This window comes from Patagioenas fasciata, chromosome 11 (genome assembly GCF_037038585.1).
Source record: "Patagioenas fasciata isolate bPatFas1 chromosome 11, bPatFas1.hap1, whole genome shotgun sequence".
In the NCBI taxonomy this organism is placed as follows: domain Eukaryota; kingdom Metazoa; phylum Chordata; class Aves; order Columbiformes; family Columbidae; genus Patagioenas; species Patagioenas fasciata.
Genome location: NC_092530.1, coordinates 25,930,188 through 25,936,187, shown reverse-complemented (window position 1 = coordinate 25,936,187; position 6,000 = coordinate 25,930,188). Strand labels below are relative to the sequence as shown.

At 49.9% G+C, this 6,000-nt stretch overlaps 1 protein-coding gene across 1 annotated transcript in view; it reads left to right on the top strand.

The window, feature by feature from the left end:
* Positions 1-528: 528 nt before the first annotated feature.
* Positions 529-6,000, top strand: part of TRPC5 (transient receptor potential cation channel subfamily C member 5) — an 89,457-nt gene continuing 83,985 nt past the window's right edge. Inside the window, exon 1 of the mRNA XM_065846603.2 lies at positions 529-989. The gene's annotated coding sequence lies outside the window, so the exon portion shown is untranslated. The remainder of the gene's footprint in view (positions 990-6,000) is intronic.

Here is a 6,000-nt window from a genome sequence, read left to right as displayed (position 1 = left end):
TCACTCAATGGCGCGATGGCAGGTGCAATGACACAGCGGGGAGTTTGGCTGGATGTGGCCGAGGCAGCCGTCAGGTTTGTCCCGTGTCAGGAGGGCTGTGGCACCAGGACATGCCTGCTTGTCCCTCCAAGGGTTCTCGCCATCCCAGGAGTGGCCGGTGAGGAGGGAGGGAGGGGAGAGGGGCGCCCCCCAGACACCCCACTACAGGGTGAGCACCCAGCATCGTGTCCAGGCCAAGCCCTGGGTGTGTGCCAGTGAGTGTGTGGATGTGCGGGGGTGTGCGAGTGAGGGTGTGTGGGGGGTGGCTGTGTGTAGGGGGTATGTGGGAGGGTATGTGTAGATATGTGTGTGTGGTGTGAAGGGAGTCTGTATCGTGTGTTTGTGAGAGGAGGGTGTATATGTGTGTGTGTTTGTGAGAGGAGGGTGTATATGTGTGTGTGTGTGAGAGAAAGAGGCGGTACGTGTATGTGTGAGGGGAGGATACATGTGTACGAGCGTGCGAGGGGCGGCTGTATCCCTGTGTGTGAGAGGAGGGTGTATCCGTGCGTGTGAGGGGCGGCGTGTGCCGGTGAGCGAGTGCGAGGGGCGCTGCGTGTGCCCGGCCGCGACGCTCCGCTTCGGCTCGGGCCCGGCTGCCGCCGAGGGGCGGTCGGAAGCGGCGGGGAGCACCGGCGGGGAGCACCGGCGGGGAGCCGGCTTTTTTGGACGGGTGTCGCAGCCCTGCCCGGCGCCCGCCCGCTGCCGGGGCGAGGAGCGCGATGCCGCGCCCGCCCTGCCCTGCCTGCCGGCGGCCCCGCGGCTCCGCGCCGCCGGCAGCGGCGTAGCGCTCCCGCCTCGGGCGCACCGGCTGGGCAGCGCGGGCGGGGCGGCATGGGGGCTCCCGCCCCCCGCGGCGCTCGGCGCGGAGCGGATTACAAATGAGCGGCGTGGCCCGGCGCACCGGGCCCGCGGGCACCCCGGCATGTAGAGCCTGACGGAGCGGCGCGGAGGTGAGCGGCCCCCGGGGCGGGTGAGGGACGGCGCGGGAGGCGGGCGCGCACCTTGCGCGGGGGAGCGGCCCCTCGGCGGCGGGGCCCGGTGGGAGGAGGAGGCTGAGCGGCCCCTCGCTTTCCTTTTGGTGCCGCCCGAACTTGGAGCCGCGGCTGCTCGGTGCTCCCCTCGCCCCGTGCCCTCGGGCACCAGCCGCTCTCCCTCAGCCCCGCGGGCACACGCCGGCCCCGGCTCGGCTGTTTCTCCCGCTGAAGTTGACGGCGCCGGAGCGGCCGCGGGGCAGGGGCCGCGTTTCCCCGCGGGAGTTGCCGGCACCGCCGGGACTCCCAGCCCGAGGGACGGTGCTGGATTTCAGCTGCCCTTGCGCTGAACGACCGCACCGAATCAGCCACCTGCATCCTGGCATGTACGGGTTAAATGCGAATGTAAATGGTTATTAATTAGGGCATCCTTTGACCTGGTTTTGAGTCCTCTCCCGGACCCATGAGCCTTCAAAATGGGAAAGGTGACAGGGATGTCGGAGGGGGTGTTCTCTGCTGTGATGCTTGCAGAAAAAATGCCTCATTTATCGTCCCCCTCGGTCCACAGACTAACGGGCATCTTGCAGTTTATAGTTTTATCAAATCCTGCAGCCTAAAAAAAATGTCAGGGCTGATATTCAAGACTCTTCATAAGTTCATTTGTTTACTACAGAGCCATGACTTCAATAGTCCCTTTGGTACGAAAACATTCTGCTTGTGTGATATTTTTGGTGGCATTGACAACAGATTTGTTAGTCACAGTTATGAATATGGTAATGTGCAAGTCTTCCATTAAATTCTCCGTGCTGTAGGTAACATGGTTGAACAACCACGTATGAAGTCTGGCGTTCTCGCTGCCACTGCAAGGGAGCAACGTCGCTTTGAACTTCCAGTTATTTGATCGCTTCCTCTTAACTTTTCCAGTGTATTATAGAAAAAGATTTCATCTTCCTCCTAGTGAAATGCAAACGCCAAGTTTTGTGTCAGGTGCACCTCCTTGCAAGCAAGCTTATGTAATGCGGCGCCCTGTGCAGAACACAAGAGGAGATGGAAGGAGAGGTTTTTGGGAAGAGGATGATCGTGTGGCTCCGGTGTGTGTACGTGTCCCGGGGGGAGAGCCGAGGAGGGTTATTTACTTGTGTTCTGTGGACATCCTGCCTGATCCTGGGCAAGTCTCTCAGCCTTCTTCAGTGTTGCTTGCCTTCTCCGTAAAATATGGCTTAGCCCGTGTCGCTGCTTCTCAGGGTCGTGTGAAGCTACTCAGAAGCCCTTGAAAACACTTTTCAGGCAGGGAGGTACTGTGTAAATGCAGATTACTGTATTGCTGGTTTAAAAATGCTTTTCAGAACTTAAAGTGGTATCTTTAGGCAGCTTATTGAAACTGTAGCCAAATGTCTTTTCAGACAGCTCCAAAGCAGACTAAAGGAATTATTTTCTTGACTAATACTCCTGTGCAAAGAAATCTAGTGTCATTTCTGAAGAAAAATTTTAAAAAAAATCATAGTTGGGTGTTATCAGATGTGTCATTCTTTGTTCCATCCATGAATATTTACCCTCAGTTTCTCTGCATGTAACTTGGCAGTCATTATCAGCTGAAGAAACACTTCAGTCCTGGACTGTTTAAGCTGTAATGGTAGATGAAGACATGAAAGAGCTTAACGCTGACATCAGAGCAGCCCACTGCGAGCACGCTGGTCTCCGTACTGTGGCTTTGCTGTTCCATCTGATTGTACTTTTATTCTGAGATACAGCAATGATCAATACACTATCAGCTAGGAGCAAGTCTTCCTAGGCAAGAACTATGTCTCCAGTACTGCTACAGGGCACATTTCGAGCATTAGAAGTAAAGAAAAAGGTCCAGGTGCTGGCTTTGTTTGAGACTATCCTCTGATCAGCTTTAATTTATCTTGCAAGTACATAGAACTAACAGAATTCCTTATTTTTATTACTGGGATTCTGAGAGAATTCTTTATATTTTGACATGTATTGCTTTCGTTCTAGCATATTGAAATCTAATTGGTTCTGTAATATTTTTTAAAAGGCATTGTTATGTTTCTTGACCACCTTCTGCTTTGGTGAAATCCATGAATAGCTTCTACTCAGAATTGCATTTGAGGTAACGCAAGACGCAAAATTCTTTTATTATCTTGCTTTTTGCAAAGATTTATTTTCAGACGACCTTAAAAAAATCTTAGTGTGTCAGTGCTGAGGTCTTTTCAAGTTACGGATTTAATAGACAAGGTACTGCCAGCTGAGTTATGAGTCTTGCTAATAATATGATTATGTTGTTATTTGGGAAATGTAGTTCTTGAAAACATACCTTGGAGGAGAAAACGCACAAAAGCTATGTGCAAACATTTATTTTTCTACAACAGATGGAAGAGATCAATAATCACCACTCAAGGGTGGCTCGAATTAGTTTGAAACAGAAAAGATTATTCCTACAAGTACAGTAGTATAATTTGTATGAAATGAGCCAAATCCTACTAATTGTTACACTGATGTAAATATAGAGTAATTCATTTGCCTAGAGTTTTTTCTTCTCTATGGAGTAATGTAGAACACGGGATTATGATGCTGTTGACACGTTTGTAGCACAGGTCAGTTCTTCTTGATACCCAGAGGTAGAATATGGCCCTGAATTGAGTTCTCATGTTCACAACAGCATAAATTCACTCACTGAGACTCCAATTCAAAATTTGCTGTAATGTGATTGTGGGTAGAGGGTTGCTGAATGACTCAGATGAATGTAGCTCAGAGTAAACAAACATGTAAATCATTTCTGGCTAGAGAGAGAGAAGGGAAAACATGAGACAGCAAAGAAAAACCAACCTCAGGGATGAGACATTCGTAACGACATGATCAGCAAGGATCACCGAGTTCCGCTGAATGCAACCATCACCAACCCAGGACTGGATTTGCCAGTGGTTTACCTTTGGTGATGAGAGGAACCTGTATGAAGCGAGTGCCTAAATGCAAGTATGACAAGCAAGCAGAGTTTTCCAGTTGCTCGGGCTCACAGGTTCCTGTCAAAAGCTGCATTTAGGCATATTTAAATGAACCACTGTGAGCTGGGAACCAGGTCTACTGCCTGCCTCAGAGAGGTAGGGTGCTGCCAGTGACTGATTAGTAATCTCTGCAATGTCTAGTTTGGGGAAAATACAAGCTAGCAAGTGATTCCTGGAAGTTTCTGAACCCAAAACCGGGGATAGCGATGAGCTGTTGATATGAGCAACTGCAGATGGATCCAGACCCAACTTGTAGTACAGGTTAAGAAGTACCAAAGCAAGTCAGTGGTTTTGAAACAACTGTAGGTTTCTTATCTGGGTGAGTCTCTAGCACAAAATCAGAGCAAGGCAGAGGCTGTTGTCATTTGTTTTTCCTGCCAAGGGAGACGACCAGTAAGCACAAATCACTGCAACAGAGCATCCTGCCAGTCAGGTCCTCTTCTGAACACCCAGGCCCAGTGCGGTTAAAAGCCGTAAGAAGATGGAGCTATCTCTGTGTGGAAGAGACTGCAGTACCTGGGAACGCTGGGGCAGGATTTTTATCCCTTTCAGCTGTCTGAGCCATTACGCTTCAGTGTGTTTTCAGGATAAGTTAGGTTAAGTTCCCTCTTGGGGAAGCAAAAAATATGCTGGCATCCAGGGCTGGAATGAGGAGAGCTGGGGCTGCTCCCCTTCTGCTGCACGGGGATCAGCCCCCAGAGCTCTGCCCCCTGCACGCCAACCGGCCTCCTGGTTCAGCCATTTCCACCGTCACGGTGAAGAGAGGACGCTGTGGTGGGGTGTGGTGGTGTTCAACATAAAACCTGTGCTCTTCCTGAGGTTTCCTGACTTGCAAAGCAATGAGGAGTCCTTTGAGTGAAGTGTGGCTGTAGGTATGGCGTTCTTGTGTTGTTTTCTATGAGATGATGGCTGTGTGGGGGAGGAACTGGAGAGACAAGGATTAGTTCTCTATGAGTAGCGGGTGGACCTCAGTCCTCTTTTCTCCATCTTTTATTTTCTTTAGGCTACATCAGGTTTTATATACTGTTGGACACAGCGGCAATGATAGGAGACATGACTTAGGCAGCAGGATAATTTTTCCTAATAGGAATTATGGGTGTTTCTGTTAGATCATTAGACATGTATTATTATTTATTCGCAGCTCAATCTCTGGATTCAAGCCAGGAAGCTACTTTGTCCTTATTCCCTTCTCCCTTCTCTCAGTCGTCTCCCTCTTCATGTGCAGTGAACATGTTCCAGTGAGAACTGAAGCAATTTTCTGGCCCCTCTCATGTGTCCTGCATCCCTTTTGCATCCTTAGAGAGGAATCTGATGCACAGTTTGGGAAAGACTGACTTAAGCACCTGAATAGAGTCAGATATGTTTGCTGTCATGCCTGCTAATGAATTTGTAGTGCTCATTACCACAGCATGCTGTGGAGGGCAAAGGCATAAGCAGGTTGAAAAAGATGAGATGAGTTCACAATGAACAGAGAGTTGACAGGAACCACCATGGTCTGGATGCAACCTCTGGCTCTCTACACTATGAATTGCCCAGTGCACGGAGAGTGCAGGAGGGAACAGTTGCTATAAATGTGATGGACACGGGCTGCTGCCCATCAGCAGTGATAATGGCCTGGGACAGAAGCACCATGGGTCTAATCAATCCCTGTGTTCTCCCAGCACAGACACACGTAGCTTGCTAAAACAGCAATTCATTTTCTTCTCAGTAGAATGAAGAGGGAAGAACAGAGCTTATGGGATAGTGTTTATTGGGCATTTTAGTTCCAGAATGATAACCAGAGTAAAGATTTCAGCCAGCTCTCACACATATTAATGGATTAAGGTATGAAGCTGTGAGAATTTCATTGTGTGAAGCCTTCCTGGCAAAGCAGTGTGAGAAGATGAAGCCATTTGGGGCTCAGGGCTCTGGCTGGGACAAGAAGATGAAATAATTCTCCTCTCTTATGTAGTCTTTGTGTCCTGTTTGTTCCGGTTTGTGCT